We start from the raw sequence: 17,913 nt of genomic DNA, 5'->3' as shown, positions 1-17,913 counted from the left end.
CGTCGTGGGTATTTAAGTCGTTTCATGGATTGACAGGCTGTAGTCCATTTCTCCAGATCTACCATGGACTCCAGATCCACGCCACATATAGCAGCGCTCGCAGGCGGCGCGATCCCAGCAATGGAGACGGAGATGGAGGTCTACTCCGGTGCCCCGAGCACCAAGAGGGCGAGGCTCGCGCCACCGGCGACGCCTTGCTCTGGTGGTTTGGCGGTAGCGGCTGGAAGCGGCGAGGGTGCGCCTACTGGATCCGAGGATCAAGAAAAGCAGTCTGGTCTGGACCGCATCAGCGACCTCCCGGACGCCATCCTCGGTGAGGTCATCTCCCGTCTGTCCACTAAGGAAGGCGTTCGCACTCAAATCCTTGCACGTCGGTGGCGCCCTGTTTGGCGCGCCGGTCCTCTGAATCCGGACTTCTGTGAGATCCCTGTCCCATGTCTTTTTAACCCTCTAGATCAAGTACATTTCGAGTTGGTCACCGCGAACTCCGCCACACCGGAGGAACTCGTCCGCGTAACATACACTGGAACTTTTTTTAGAGGAGAACATGTCAGTGAAGATAATTCCTATGATGATTCGTACCTTCCAGAGGCCATCCTCTCCGGGCGTTAGAGCGCAGTTCGCCGCCTCTGCATTCCGGCGTCCTACCTCCACTGCAGGCTCTCCATAGTCGACGATTGGCTTCGATCCCAAGACTGAACAATCTCCAGGTGCTCGAGTTTTACTACCTGTTCCCACCATGCTTGAGACAACATGACATAGGGCCATTCTCATGCCCTTCGCTCATGCCATTACCACCAACATTAAACCCTCAGATTTCCTCCTCTCTCCAAACCATCGCCTTGCTCTTTGCAAGTTACCGGACAATTATGTACGGGTGCTTAAACTACCACTGCTCAGGAGACTCTCGCTAGTAGATGTTGATGTATCAGACGTCTCATTACAAAACATCATCAGCTCTACTTCTCCTACACTTGAGTCTCTGCTGCTTGTTTGGATAGTCAGGCACCATTGCATCAGAATAAACTCACCTAACCTTATAAGCATTGGCATTTCTGGTTACTATGGGAAAATTGTTATAGAAGATGCCTCGTCACTTCAACGGTTGCTTTGTGATGGTGATTGCAAGAAGTTGCGGATAGTTATCACCTCTGCACCTAAACTCCAGGTCATGGGCAAATTATCTAATATTTTCTATGAATCCGGCGTCACAAATGACCGTATAATTATTCAGGTACTGACTTTCAACAATACTTTCACCTCCATTCATTGGTACGAACAAGTTCCATGCAATTCAACCTTTACCCTACTAACATTATGTTTTATTCTACATGATGTGTTTGCCGACAGTCAGCACATCCACAGCGGTTCATTCTATCAAGACGTTGTCTATCAACATGGATTATGACCTGCATGTAGTCTTTTCCTTGGTGGAACTCTTCCGAACCTTGGAGAACTTGTATATCGAGGTGACACTTCTCACACAAATTGTAAAACACATACCATGCATGGTGTAGAACTCCATTCGACAAAAAAATGTCACTTACATTTGTATGTAATGGACAAAGGTGTATATAGTCATGGACCACTATTAGGACAAAACTAAAAAAGAGCTTTTATCACAACAGAGGTTATAGAATTATTCCTTCACTTGCTCTCCCAGCACAATCACTCTTTATGGAGCTTAACCATTTTAAATCTTCATGTTTATTCAGGAAATAGCCTCTAATGAAGAAAGTCTTGCGAACGTCTGTTCTTGCAAGCACCATCATGACGTTCGTTTGAAGTCACTGATGCTGGAAAGCTATGTTCAATGCGAGAAAAGCATTCGATTTGCGACATTCTTTATTCTCAATGCAGCACAGCTGCAGACTATGAGGATCAAGTTTCTTCTTCAGGAAGACTTCACGGAAGAATTCTAAAAACATCAACAAGACTTGCTTCAGTGGGACAAAAAGGATTCTAAACATGCTTGCCTTAGGTTCTCGCCAAGTTGCAACCACGGGAACTTGGATCTAAGGCATGCATGCGTTGAGCACCTAGATTTAAAGGATCCATTCACTTGTAAGTGTTGAAAACAGTGCTGGAGTGAGATGTTGCCGCCACTTTCCGGTTTGGAGTTTATGTAGGTGTGGTGAAACAATGCCCGTACCTTTTTTCTCAATCTGTAACCTTGCCAACAGCGAACTCGGTATTTTGGTCTATGGCTAAACTGTCTTTTGCTCATGCCGTACATTTCATTAGCTAAACGGGCTTCAAGTCTCTGCAGCCATGGCTATGTACATTTTGTGACTTTCTGTGTTTCACTGATAAGGGTCACAGGCACGGGTGTCAAATCTGCAAAGGCATCGTGTGGTATTATATATAGTCATGTTCGCTTGTGCTTGTGTTTGTGTTCCGAATGATTCAGTGTACCACGGTTTGTAAGCAAACACACAGATGATCATGCCTTCGTAGAAAAGTGATTCGAGACACACCGTTCTACCTGTCACACAGGCACGGCCATGGCAAACGCACGATTTTCCACGAACCACACAACGGCCGTGAAGTGATACGACATGCACTGTTCTACATGCCACACAAGCACGCCCGTGATTCCACGTGCTTCAGTAGCACGTAAAAACATAATTCTTTCATAGGAAACGCCGTGAACCTACTGCCAGGCACTATATCCATTTGTGAAACAGAAACGCAAACACAACCGTGACCCGTTGTGTTCGAAATCTTTGCATCACAGAAGCACCGTGTGAAGGCACATGAAATACGGTTGGACACGCATCGCAAGCACGGTTATGCACATGAGGTACAGTTAGGCACAGTGCCGGGACATAATTGCAGATGTCACCGTTGTTGCGCGTTTTTTAAAAGCACGGCCTTGCACTCTCTGTGTTTCAGTGTTTCAGTCATTAGGGTCACAGCCACGGGCGTCATATCCATAAAGGCATCGTGTGGTATTAAATAGAGTCATGTTCACTTGTGTTTGTGTTCCGAATGATTCAGTCAACTCGTTCAGACGGAGAGGCACGAACGAGCAGCCCATGGAGGCATACTTTAGTATTAGGCAGAGTCACGTTCATTCGTTTATTGTGCAAACTGTACATTTCATTAGCTAAACGGACTTGAAGTCTCTGTAGCCACGGTTATGTGCGTTTGTGACTTTCTGTATTTCAGTGATAAGGGTCGTAGACACGGGCGTCAAATCCACAAAGGCATCGTGTGGTATTATATAGAGTCATGTTCCCTTGTGTCTGTTTTCCGAATGATTCTGTCGACTCATTTAGACGGAGAAGCACGGACGAGAAGCCCATGGAGGCATTCTTGAGTATTAGGCAGAGTCACGTTCGTGCGTTTACTGCAGAAACATAACAGAAATGGATTCAGATGTGAACCCTCATAGTTTACTTTGTGAGGCAATGAATGACCGATCCGAGAGACACTATCCTTAAAAGCACGGGCAAGAACTCTCTACAACCACGGTTCTGTACCAAAGAGCCACTGTCAAAACGCATGGAAGTCATGCAACGAGGGCCACACTTTTAGTAGTAGAAAAAGCACTTTATCAGCTGGCGTTGCTCCTTTGCTACGCGCACAGTAGGGTGGCTGTGGAAGGCACGTTATTCAAGCAGAGAACGAACATCACGATGCCAGGACAAGACCAAAAGCATGGTTGTGAGTCTGCAGTGTCATGGCTAGAATCCTCAAGACGCATTTCGGTGTGGCCTGTTGAGTAGAAACTCGGTTGTGCGGTCACCAGAGGCACTATGTAACGCCCCGCAAAACAGGTTTGGTTGACCGTTGTGGTGGCTGTCTATGCTTTCAGCTCTTTTCATCTCTCTTGTATCGCAGTAGAGACGCATGGTTGTATTGTTACACCATCCAACTTCATAAAGAAAGGGCTGCAAACATTTACAAACAAACCTATCGCCCTTATAATATTTTCCCAGCTGAGTAATAAAAATACCTAAACAAGCAAAATCTGTTCTGCTTACATTTGCTTTGTTTCTAAAACTGCACCAAATAAACCTACAAGCCGTTTTTTATAACCACAGTACGAGGACCAGAAACAGCGCAACGGCTCAAATGCAGCTCCATTAGTGCAAGGCTCAACTGCAGCTCCTCAGTGTGTATGGCAGGTACATCCGAGAAGCACCGCTCTACCTGCAACACAGGCACGGTTGTGCATGCATTATGTGCATGACAGGTACATATATAAGACAGGCACCGTCATACATACAACACATCACAGTTACACATACAACGCGCATCTCTCCACTGAAAAATTAAATCTACTTTATGTCTCTTAACCTTGGTGCCACAACATTTTATGGTCCTTCGGCCCGTACAAAGCCGCAAAACCACACATTTCCTTCATGACTGCACGCAACACAAAAACAGACAAGCATACACACGATGCAAAGACTACAACGGTTGTCTGATAAAGTTTACATAAAACCCAAGCTCAAAAGAACGCAACAACAAATAACTCCATACACCTGGACAACTAACACAAGGCCTGATTTCAGCATCCACACGTGAACGGAATCGTCAAATCTAGGTATTCAACACTCCTCTTTCTTAAATGCGGACGCGCGTGGCTGCAACTTGATGATAATCTAAGATGTGCATGTTTAGAAGCCCTTCTATGCCACTCCAGAACCCTTTGTTGCTTTTCGTAAAATACTCCCGTGAACTCTGCTGGAGGGGAGGTAAACTTAATGGTCATGGTCTCCAGATCCTTTGTACTAAGAACAAAGAACATCGCAAATTCAGCATAACTCCCAGAGCGAACATAATCTTCCAGCGATACTGTCTTTAGACAAACGTCGTGATGTCTGAGAAACTATCGGTACTTACGACGCCATTTGTTTTTTTCACCATGAGAAATCAACGATCCCTAAAATATAAATGATAGGTTGAAAATACTTAGTGTCTATAAAAATAGATACAGACCATCAAAAAACCAAATGAAACAATTAGTTCTACCACCTCTGTAACAAGAAGTTAGACATAGACTTGTCTATATATGGATGTATCCAACAATAAATCATGTGTAGATACGGGTGCATCAATTTCAGTCAAAATTAAGACAAGCATTTTGAAAAGGAACGAGTACTACAGCATGCACATTTCTGAAGATCATCACCTCGACAAACAAGTTCTCCAGTTTTGGAAAGCATTGCAACAATTCAACGACGGTGTCCACCTTATAATACATGTAGACAAGCAAGATCTTGACAGATTGACGCATTGTTGTTAGACTGACTGCCTCAAACCCTTGATGAAAATTAACTGAAGATGGATCACAAAACTAATAGCATAAAGGTTGGATGAAATAAATCTTGTTTCCTCACAAATAAAGTTAAGCTGGAAGTATCATAAAAACTCAATACCTCAAGACACATGAGACGACATGGATACAGTTCAGACGCAGAGACAGCGGTTACCTCCAAGTCCTGACTCTGCATGAAGAATATAACATAGACCATCAAATTAATAGAAAAAACATCGGAACAAGTACAACTCTGTTCCAGTATGAAGGAAAGTCAGTACCTCAAGACACGTCTAGGGAGACACAAACACGAATTCACCCAATGTCTCCAGTTTAGGTGCAGAGACAACGGTTATCAAACAGTCGTCAACCAGACAATCAACAATCAACCGTCGAAGCGAAGGGGCATCCTCAATAATGAGTTCTCCGTGTGGACAACAAATGCCAATGCTTACAAGGTTAGACGAGTTTATTGTGACGCGACGACCTCCTCTATTGCAAACAAGCAGGAGAGACTCGAGTGCAGGGCAACTAGAATGGATTATGCTTTGCAGCGAGGCGTCTGATATATCAACCTCCACAAGCGAGAGTCTTTTCACCAGTGGTAGCTTAAGCGTCCCTACGTAATTGTCTGATATTTGGCAAAGAGCAAAGCCGAGGGTGTGGACAAGGAGGAAAACTGAAACACGGGCTCCGGTGTCGAGGGCGTAGTTGAAGTGCATAGATCCAATAGAGTTACCTCTTGCATCAGAAATTCTAGGAAGAGGTAGTAGAACTCAAGAACCTGAATATTGTTCAACTTCCAGGATCGGAGCCAGGCATCAACGTTGGAGGGCCTGCAGGATAGGTAGCACGCCGGAATAGACAGGCGGCTAACCGAGCCAGCATGGCCGGACAGAATGGATTCCGGAAGACTGACAACAGGATTTCGACACAGCCGCGTTCCGGAATAGCATTTGTGAACACGCTCCTTGGTGAACGCGCACAGATGAGATATGGTCTCGATATGAACTTTTTCTCCATCGTTAAAAAGACGAGAGTCAGAGATCTCGCGGCAGTCGAGATTCAGAGGATCAACGGGCCACAAAGGATGCCAGCGACGTGCGAGGATTCGAGTACGGATGCCATCCTTGATGGGAAGACGATAGATGATCTCACCTAGGACGCCGTCGGTGAGATCGCTAATGCGGTCCGCACGACATCCCTCTTCTTCCTCCTCGGATCGAGAGGGAGCACGATCGCCGCTTCCATCCCCTCCGACGACCAGCACACCACCAGAAGGCAGCGTCACTGGTGGCGCCACTCTCGACCTCTTGATGCTACGAGCAACGCTTTCCATCTCCACCTCCATTGCTGGGGTGGCGGCGACCACGACCAGTGCTCGCTGAGGTGGATCTGGAGAAATGGATTGTAGCCTGTCAATCCACGAAACGACTTAAATACCCATGATGGGGAGTGGAGGGGTCCAGATTAATTACCTCTTTTTTCTTTTGACGGGAGAGTCCGGGTTAATTACTACTCGTAACAAGTAAAAGGTAGGTGACTGCTTGAAACATTAAATAGAGCCACAACTTTCCAGGTACGAGATGCACGGGTGAAGACGCAAACCAGGCACGGGCGTGCCTGTCCGTGTTTTAATTATTTATGGCACACATTCAATAGAAGAATCTGTTTGACGGCGGAAGCACGGTTCTACAGTCATCTTGCCTCTACGAGCAGCAAAAATTTCCACGGGCACATTCACATTTAAGTCAATAGAAGATTCAAGGCCGTGCCTCTGCTTTGCAGATGATTCTGCTGAAATGCTCACGGACAAAAGCAATGAAGCGTGGGAGAGGCACGGCTTGGCACGTACCAGACACACGGTCCTGCCTTCGGCATTGTGACGCACTGTTCTACATGCCACACAGGCATGTAGAACAGTTCATGTCTACGCTCGTGTCTCTTTGTGTTTCAAATGATGCCGTTGACTCTAAGACCAGGAGAGGCACGGTATGGAGGCCCAGAGAGGCATGCTTGCGTTTTACGCGGGATCAGAATTATCATAGGCACGGTCACGAAGCGCTCAAAGGCATGGTCGGTGGTATTACATAGAGTCACGCTAACCTTTGTCTTACGCACAGCCACGAGCGTTTACTCTGTGAGGCACGGAATGGCCTATACGAGAGACTCTGTTTTAAAAAGCTTATTTCCTTGTATTTAAAAGCACGGACGTGCAGTCCATAGTATATCATTCGAAAAGGGCGTCGACGTTCGTGGCTATCTGTGTTTCAGTGTCAAGGGTCACAAGCACGGGCATACAGCCCTCAATGGTTTTCTAATTACATAGAGTCACGCACAGAGGTTTTCTAATTATATTCAGAATGAGTCGGTGGAGAGGCATGGTTTATTCTTACCCGGAGTCACGATTGTGCGATTATTACGGAAACCTAATAGAATCGGGCGAACCGTCAAGTGTGTCAGTGTTTCAGGTCAGAGCTGACCTTCGTGTCTCTTTGTGCTCCAAATGCATCCGTTGATCTATCACCAGGAGTGTCACGGTCAAGATGCTCAGGGAGGCCTGCTTGTGTTTTACATGGAGTCACGTTCGTGCGTTAATTGCGAAAACCCAACGTTTCGACGGGTGTCTCCTCGTATTCGGGTGTGAACACCATGTGGCACCGCTTGGGAAACCCAAGGGTCCGACGGGCGTCTCCTCTAGTGACGCCGCTCTGGCTCATAGCCCGAGGCCAGGCTCCGGCTATTTAAGCAGGACGGGATCTCGAAACCCTAGCCACACCCTCTTCCCCCCTCTGCCCGCCGCCAGGCTATCCATTCCTCTTGCTGCTCTCCATCCTGACCCTCTCCGCCATGGCTGGGCAGGAGGACACTACTACGGAACCCCGTGCCCAGACTCTAGAGGGGATCAAGGCTGGCGAGGGTTCCTCATGTGTAAGTTCACTCTGCTTCCGCTTCTTTCCTTTTTTCTTTCCTTCGGCTACTTGGTTTAGTTGTGAAACGTGAATAAGCCAGACGGAATCTCGAAACCCTAGCCACATCCCCTTCATCCTTTTATCCGCCTCCAGGCCATCCACTCCTCTTGCTGTTCTCTACCCCGACACTCTTCGCCATGGCTGTGCAGGATGACACTCCTCCAGAGAGCCGTGTCCTGACGTAGGAGGAAATCTTGGCTGGCCAGGCTTCCACATCTGTAAGTTCACTCTTTCTTTCGGCTACCCGGATTAGTTGTGAAATGTGGATCATTGTGGTGAACTTCATCCTAAGTTGATGATAGTGCGTCCTGCCATCAATCTGACACCTTCTCTTTTGTCCAGGTGAAGAACCGGTGGGAGGCTACGGAAGCTCACCTCTTGAAGATCGTGGAGATATCCACAAGGTTGTATGATCTTCTGGATGAGAAGACGAAGGCGAAGCTCAAACTTGAGTACGACCAGCTCACGCTGGAGACATACGTTATGATAAAAGAGGTCAAGGAACTTCGCGCCCAGCGACCCTGATCGCTGTATCTGAAGCAATTAAGCAGTGGACTAAAAAGTTTCTTATTTTGTCTTGCGTCACATCGTAGTCAGTAACTTTGATAACAAACGTGTTTTGGTTTCCTGGGTCAAGTTTATGGGTACAGATGTGAACATTAACGTAATGGACAATTCGAGAGGCGCTGTTTTTAAAGCACGGGCGTGAAGTCTCTGCAGCCAAGGTTCTTCGTACCAACTAGAGTCATGTCCTGTGCACACCTGAAGGCATGGACATTCCTGCCTTTCTTTGTTTAAGTGTTTCGGGTCACAGGCACGTGCATTAAGCGCTCAAAGGCATGGTCGGTGGTATTACATAGTCAAGCTAGCTTGTGACTCTATCAGACGGAGACGCAATGGCCTATGTGAGGGATGCTATTTTTAAAATCTTATTTCCTTGTATTTAAAAGCACGGACGTGAACTCCCTACGGACACGGTTCCCTATTGAGTTGTGTCACACATCTTTCTTGATGTTACGTATATTATTTCGATATAAAAGGCGTGGACGTTCGTGGCTATCTGTATTTCATTGTTTCACAGTGTAGCATGGGCACGCTTTTAAACAAAGCACAAGCACGTTTCGATTTGCAGAAACAGCACTGTTGTGGTTCTACAGGACGCTATGTTCTAGGCTGTGTGCAACATGTTTCCACCCAAACGTTCACCACAGGGTCACATACATACACAGAGGAAGTGCCATGTAGTGATAACAGACGCACAGTCTAACAGATACAAGAGGCACGAGGAGGCATATTGATTAACATCATCAGAAGTGAATCAGATTATACATGCGCACGCATATAGAGAGATGCATAAAAAGTGGACTACAAGAGATAAACTAAGTTGGTAATAGTAAATGATCGCTGGTATTAACTAATAATAGAACTTAACAACAGGCATACAACATTACACTCAAACTTATAGTAGAACACACACAGTAAATAGAAGTCTTGATCATGACAGATCGACTGGGTCACTGAAAACTCAAAAGTAGTAACAAGTCAATGCTAGGTGGCTGCTTGAAACATCAAATATAGCCACGGCTTTGATGGTACGAGATGCACTGTTGTACTTGCAGACCAGGAACGGGCGTGCCCCTCCGTGATTTAATTATTTACCGCACATTCACAGATCGTGCCTGTCTGTGTGAATCTGTTCGACGCCGGAAGCACGGTTGTACAGTCATCTTCCCTCTACAAGCGGCAAAATTTTCCACTGGCACGTTGACAATTAAATCACTAGAAGATTCAAAGGCCGTGCCTCTGCTTTGCAGATGATTTTGCTAAAACGCGGACAAAACCATGTAAGTGAAGTGATGGCAGAAGCACGGCTTTTCAAGAACGATACACACTGTTCTACATACCACACAGGCACGACCGTGATTCCACGTGCTTTAGTAGCATGTAAAGACGTAATTCTCTCACAGCAAACGCCGTGAACCTACTGCCAGGCACTATATCCATTTGTGAAACAAAAAAACAAACACAACCGTGACCCGTTCTGTTTGAAATCTTTGCATGACAGAAGCACAGCGTGAAGGCACATGAGGCACGGTTGGACACGCATCGCAAGCACGGTTATTTGAATTACTTACACACATGCATTCATAACAGAAGAACAGGCGTAAGAACAGGCGAGGCACCGTTACCACGAAAGCCACGGTTATGCAGCCCCAGAAGCACGACCCAAATTCTGAGAGTCACGGTTGAACACTCACCGGTGGCATGGCCGTGTCTGCCTGTGCCCTTAGGTTATTTTTATCTCTCTGTCACACAGCAGAGAAGCATGCTTGTATGCTTACAACATCCACGTTCAGAAACTGATGCTGCTGCGGAAAATAACAAGGAAACCTGTGCCTCTGATATTTTTCTCCGCCGAGTAAAAATACATAAAGAAGCAAAAGGCGTTTTTATTTAAATTTGTTTTATTTCTATAACTGCAGCAAATTAACTTACAAGTCGTTCTTATAACCACAGCACAAGAAAATAAACAGTCAACACCCGCCCGCCCTCCCCACCGATCGCTTGCTATTTCATCGCTCCACGTGTGGCCTTGTTTTTGAATGTTCAGCGATCCATTCTTCCTTCTCGACCTTGTGCAACCCCAGTAGCTATTCGACCTATTTACCTGTAAAATTAATATTCATACATAAAAACAAAGCAAAAAATTGCAGTCATCACTGTTTTTTGCTTACGTCCTGTTTAAACTGCATTATTACCTTTTAATTTTTCTATTGGTACTGTTCTCCGGTACCAAAAAGTCTCCACTCAGACCTTTCCTTTCTAGAAATGGACTGCGCAGATTCCATGCCTTGTCCCGGGCTTCCCTGCACGCATTCTGTGTGCCTGTCTTGTGTGATGTTCGATTCTGGCGTAGATGCAAGACTTTGGTAAATGCTCCCTGCTGTCAGTGGGGTCGTTGGAGTTGCTGACGTCTGACGTCTTCCTCCTGGGCTTGGAGTACATTGTCCTGAGCCGTTTGTTGTCCTCGATGGTGTTGTCGGTGTTGTCGGCCATTTCATTGATCTTGCCCTCTTCTCCTGCTGCGATTTCCTCTTCTCCTCTTCAATCCTCATCCTCTCCTGGACTTCTGGGTTATTTGGGCAGTTTGTTTTCCTATGACCCTTTACTGTACAACGGCCGCACTTGGTTGCTTCTTTGTTGCCTTTTCCTTTCTTCTCAGAACCAGCTTTGATTCGATCTCCTTTTTTCCTGCCCTTTGAGCCACTCATGGGAGGGTTCTTGAGAGTTTCGGCAAGAATGCCTATGTCTGGTTCCTCTGCAAGTGCCGCCATGACTTTTATTTTCATATCTACCGTGCACTCACGCAGCACACGGTATGCCTTCTCTTTTCTGCAAGCATTTGAATAGATATCTGACAACTCAGCGTAAGCGAGGCCGAATCTCATAGTTTCATCGTCTTGTACAGTCATGCTATCACCTTGACTTGTAGACAGAACTTTCAGACTCTCTGATAGATTCCTGGTCCATCTGGGGATGACAAAGGATTTTGGAAGTTGATCGGTCATGCCTGTTTGGTCCATCACCTTAAGCACATGGCAGCACTGAATGCCATCCCTACTCATTTTCTTGCAGCTGCAACTGTATATTTCTTTTTGCTCATCCACATCTACCCTGAACTCAGACCTGTCAAATTCCTCGCCCGGATATGGTTTCCACACATTTTCTCCAGGCTCAGTAATCTTTAAAAAAATACTGCCTCCCCTTTGCCAGATCAGAGCACTTGAAGTAAGTCCGGTTCCGTAGCTCCAGCTGGAATTTCCTGAAAATTTCATTCGTGTACACTTGACTTGCTTGTCTTTCAATCGGAAAACCCGTCTCTAGTGATGGCGCCTTCTCTTCTGTTCGGTGTATTTTCTTGTCAAGCGTGGCGAGGCAATTTTGCTGAATCATGTGATACCCATCAACAAACCTTTTTATTGTGTCCCTGTGGTCGACGTAATTCTTCCACATCAAATTCGTGCTCTCACTGCGAGTGGTTGTTGACGAGAAAGGATAGAAGCAGTCCTTGAAGTAGGCCGGCACCTAGAAATTTCGGAGTTCCCATAGCGTGTTCAGGTGTTTGTTGCCTTCCGCCTTGTCCACAGAAATTGCTGCTTTCCACACACACTCAAACTCGTCTTGATCTAATGAGTTTTTGACGATTCGAAATAAATTATCAGACATCACTGGGTGCTGCGCAAACACTGCTGCATTATTTTCCTTCAGGTTCTTCCTAATATGCCACCAGCAGAACCTGTGCCTCATTCTCGGAAGAGCTTCCTTTATTGCAGTCTTCATCGCCTGGTCCTGCTCTATTATTATGTATTTCGGCTCTTTACCTCCCATTTCCTCGATAAACGTGCTTAGGAGCCACTTGAATGACCCTATTTTCTCATCCTTCAAAAGGCCTACTCCAAACAGGACGGTCGACCCGTGGTTGTCGACACCTATAATTGGTGCAAATGGCAAGCCATATAGATCATAATTCATCTTACACAAGGAGTCTGTCCAGAACAGGCTGCGCACTACATTGTTCTCTGTCTCTTCCACATGGTGGAATCCCGGCCTCCGCCTCTGCATATCAGCAAACAGTTTCATGGTGTCTGCGATATCAGTGCCGCGCTCTCCAGCCCTGTCCCGGCATGCAATGTTGCTTATGTCAATCGTGTCGAACATAATTTCTCGCCTCGGTTTCCCCATGGCAGTAAAAATCTGCATAACCTTCCTTGGTTCTAACCTCGCCTTCTACAGCACTTGTATAAAGAATTTCTCCTGAGGTGTCATCTTCTTATAGCATCTCATGAACTTCAGCATCCAATCAGATGGGTGAAGCTGGTGGTTGTGCTCTAGACGCATGTTCTTCAGATACCATTTCCTCCTATCTGTATCCCTCTTGGCTGTTATTTGGACTGGGCAGCTTGTCCGGATCAAGCAATTGCTCCTTCTCTCCTTAACATGTCTCTCAGTTGTTTTATTCTGCCCTTCCTTGGTGCACTGAAACACCTGCTTATCAAGCTGCTGATCATATGTCGATCTTCTGCTCATTGATCGCTTGGCAGCAAAGCCAACCTTTCTAGCATATCTGCAGAAAAACAAAAAGCACTCATCCAATGATCCGAATACCATACCGCCCTCTGGTTCGAGCGCTTCGGTGACCTCCCGAATCGTTGGGTATATACCTTCTTTAAACATGTCGTCCATTTCTTTCTCTACAATGGTCGGTGGCGCCATGATGATTCTGTCTACCGTGTCTTCGTTCGTCTGATCGCATTCACTTCTGACGACATCAGTCTCATCGCCAGCCACAGGTCCACTTACAGCGGAGCTGCTGCTGCTCTGTTGTTTGTCACACGCAGCAGCGTCATTTCTGCATGGCACGGTCAAATCCATAAATGAGTCTGCCTCTCCAATGTTGCATTGTGCAATGCTGCTCCCTGTTTCTCCGGCTCTGTGCAACCAAGGGATTATGCTGCTTCTACCATGCAATCCGTGCTGGCGCTGTACGCTACTTGCTGCTGTGAACGTTGTGTTTCCTTCGAAATGGATGGAGAACTATGATATTTATTTCCCTCATCTGTTATCCCCTCCGCCAAATCCTGAGCACATGGCAAGAAACAGAATTAGATGTCCAGAGCAGCATATGCATTTTTTAATTTCTAAACAAAATATTTATATGACTCATCAGGGCTCATCTGGTATACCAAAACCAGACCCGTGCCTCTTCACTGAGTATAAGCGGTACACCAGAGGCACTGTTCACATTACACCCAGCAGCACGAATGTGACCATGCTACACACACATCTGCACAAAGAGGCACATATGTGCTTCTGTTTACACCATACAACTAGAGAGGCACAACAACATCCTATATAAAAGAACAACTGCACATACAGCCGTACCAGACGGACAACCGTCCTCCTGTTTTGCACTTTACCCTGTTCTCCCATAAAACTGTTTGTGTGTTGAATTGAAAAAGCATAGTTCCGACGTCGCCTTTGTTTTCCCATGCCTCTCTTGTCCAGCAATTATTGGCGACAACCTCCGTGCATTGGTGATTTCGCTGATGATTCTGAATGCCATCGGAGATCCTTTGGAAGGACCCCTTGTGTTGAACGCCACAGGTGATCCTTTCAAAGGACCTTGCCTTATGTTTTCATCGATCCGTGGACTACCGTGATACTTGCTTCCTTCCTCGTACACCTGCGTGTGGAAGATACTGCAATTTAAATATACCAGACGAAAACAAAGAAAAAATTGCTCACAAAAAAATATACATTTGCTTTAAATGTTGTTGCACGTTCGTATTTGCTGTCACCTGTATTGCTTTCTGGTGCTGCTGTATGGTAGAGTTTATTGCTCCTATGTTTGATTTTGTCGTTGGGCTCTTCTTGCTTGTGCAAACCGTACCGAATCCTTGAACACCAATGCTTTTGTTGCCAATGATCCTTCTGCTTGCATCAAAGGAAATTTGGTTACCCTGTACCTCTTCATTATGACCGCCTACAAATGCTGGGCCATCACAACGCCCGCTCTGCGCCTTTGTGGGCATCTGTGTCTTCAAACCAAAAAATAATTAGAGGCACGTGCGAGTAAAACTTCCACGTACGTTCAAAACCAGCGTTTGAAGTTTTCGTTGTTACCTGCACAATCTGCTTAGTGGAGTCTCTGATGCTTAGAATGCTCCTCTTCGCAGGTGTCTGTTGCACACCATGCTCCTGGTTGGGACGTTTGCCAAGAACTTGTATCTCACCCTTGACTCCAATTATTCCAGCCCGCATGGCATGTGCGTGTTTGACGGCATCTGCATCCTTGATCTTCTTCTCGTTTTGTAGTAATTTTTTTCTTCCACCTCTCGATACTCAACTGCAGAGTAGATGCACAGGATAAACAGATATTACAGCATTCATCCAGGATATATAAATCATTTTTGTTGTTGTTAATGATCTACTACTTGGTGTTCTCAGTGGTGGCACCTTGACAGCAAACATCCCAGAAATAAAGGAACAAACACTAATGTTCAACTGCCTTACTATTACCCGCCTCCCATAATCCTTGCCGATGTCGTTCAAAGACCGACTGTCCCTGTTGTCCTGACCAGATGACGCACTCCTAAACATCTGCCCAAAAAAGAGATGTAATAAATATAAAGGTTATAAACCTGCAGTATCAGTGTTGAAACTTTTCGAAGTCGATCTCAATCTTCCTTACTAAACTTTTACACTTACAACGCAACAGAGATATATTTTTAGTTGTATATAATTGACATATATAAATATATACATCAATTAATTTTTAATTAAACTACAACCTCAACCAAAGTGAGATCATCTGATGCTAATTTGCTTGTGCAACACTTAACACAAAGAAAACCATGAAACCTAACAAAAGTAACAAGCTCGTATTACAAGGACGAGAGTACACAAAACAAAAAACAAACTCAAATCAGAGCTACAGTGTAAAACTAAATAGTTTTATTCTATGAATCCCGACCACAACAAATTCATCAACAAATTGAATCTCGTGTATCATGAATCGCCACGCAAAAGGTGCATTGATAAATTTTTTACTAACCTTTGATTATCGAATCTTATGCGCTGATTGTTTGGAACTCACACCTTTCTAAATTGTGGGGGGATCTGCTTCCTTGCAGTTTGTCAGTGATCTCCTTCAATGATTTTGAATCTGGGAGAGAGAGAAAAGAGAAACAGAGAGGGAGAGAGAGAAAGAAAGAGAGAGGCTACTTCGTTTTTTGCGTGCAGGAGAAGAATAACCTGATAGGTGGGGTGAGTTTTGCGACGCATGAGTGATGGGCATGTTTCTTGGGCGTGACGAGATGTGGTAGGTCAACTTCACTTGACCGTCGACGAGACTGACAAGTGGACTTTCAGTTACTAATTCCTCTAAGTCTCTCACTAACTTGTGGGGTCGGCCTTATATGAGTCCTACGAGGAGTACCTCCATCTGAGGTGAGAAAATGTGGTAGGTGGACTTCAAAGTCATACTGACATGTGGGCTCTCAAATAGTTCCTCCAAGTATTTGACTAACTTGTGGGGTCATCCGCAGATGAGTTCCAGATCTCTCTCCATCTAGCATCGGTGACGGCAGGCGAGGCATATTCTAGCTCTCCAAAGGAAGGCCAATCCTGATCCCTCCGCGGAGTTCGCTCGTCACAGAAAAATTATCGGTCTCCTTCATCTCACTCGCCGTGGATTTCCTGTTCAGGTAATCCATTGCATCCTCACCATGATTATGCCACCGATTCAACGTTTGAACAAAAAATTACCGGTGATAGCAATTCCGCGGGCTGCGTACACACCGCATGTGCGCAACACAACACGTGGGGCGCGATTTGAATATCGGTTCCGGATCCAATTATCTTCAGCTGGTCCGTGCTCAAACTGTTGCACCGTCTTAGCAGCAGAAGGGTTATGGATTTAAAATTAGGACTCAGCTGACATCACTTTAATCATGCCAACTGCATGCTTGCGCCCTGGTTTTGCTAAGTTGAGTTATATCTCCAGCCATGCAAAACTTAAACACTCTCGTGACCACAGATTATATTAGTTGCAGAGCTCAATGAAACTGCAGTCAAAATTCACTACCCTGATCCCTAACATGAGGACACAGGTCAAATGATTGTATAGATCCGCAATCTATAGCAGAGATCCAAAGGACTTACGTTCGTTTTTGCAAAGCAGTTACTAACTCAGAGTTAGAATCCGTCTTAGCTAACCAACCTGTTGATGATGGTCTTACATGGACTGCTAACAACTTTCTTACATAGCTGACCTGGTAATGATGACGTCTCACGACCTCTTATGTAGAGTTCGATGAGATGGACTCCACCCCACAGCTGTCGGAGACTCAGTCTCAGTCTGTCGATGGCACGGAGATTGTCACCCAAGATTTCATGGTTCATGACCAACTAGAGACAGAGAGACTAAGGATCAAGTTAAAACGTGCAGCACACAAAAAGCTTGTTGACGAGTACAGGACAAAGAAGCAGCTTGCTGCCTCGAAGTAGGTGTTTTTTATCATGCATCTCGCGTGTGTCGTTGAAATTTCTTTGGAAATCAATACCTCTCATTCTAGCTGCATTTTTAATCACAGCTTAAATATTTGTCTCTGTTTTGCTGACTCGGCGTTTATATGTAAGCTTCTCCCAGAAAAGCGTGTGGTTCAACAATACATTTGCTAAAGGTCATTTCTTATCTTTATCCACAGAGCTGTTACAATGGGTGAATACGAAGAAGAGTTCAACACAAAACTTAGCTTCCAGAAATTCATTAATGTCTGTGAAAAGCTAACAGAACCACAAAAGCAGCTTGTCAGAGATATTGGTTTTGGATACCTTCTTGATCTGTGCTATCGCGAGCTTCCAAGGTGTTTCGTTCGCTGGCTTGTTCGCTATTTTGATTGCCCTTTGAGGTATTTCATACTGCCTAGTGGATACAGATTCCTTATCAACTCGTACACCGTGCACCGGATCTTAGGAATTCCACTGGGCGGGCAGATTATCCCTAGAAAATGCTCAGAAGCTTTCAGATGTCAGGTTAAGTCTGAAACTCGGTGTGCTGGGCACGCTCCAAACATCAGAGAGGTAACTGATCTCATAACCCCAGAGCTG

General features: G+C 45.5%; 1 pseudogene; it reads right to left on the bottom strand.

The window, feature by feature from the left end:
* Positions 1 to 4,023: 4,023 nt before the first annotated feature.
* LOC123055896 (uncharacterized) lies at positions 4,024 to 16,246 on the bottom strand (annotated as a pseudogene).
* Between the last annotated feature and the right edge of the window lie 1,667 nt (positions 16,247 to 17,913).

This window comes from Triticum aestivum, chromosome 2D (assembly GCF_018294505.1).
Source record: "Triticum aestivum cultivar Chinese Spring chromosome 2D, IWGSC CS RefSeq v2.1, whole genome shotgun sequence".
NCBI lineage: Eukaryota > Viridiplantae > Streptophyta > Magnoliopsida > Poales > Poaceae > Triticum > Triticum aestivum.
This window is presented reverse-complemented; position numbering and strand designations above follow the sequence as displayed.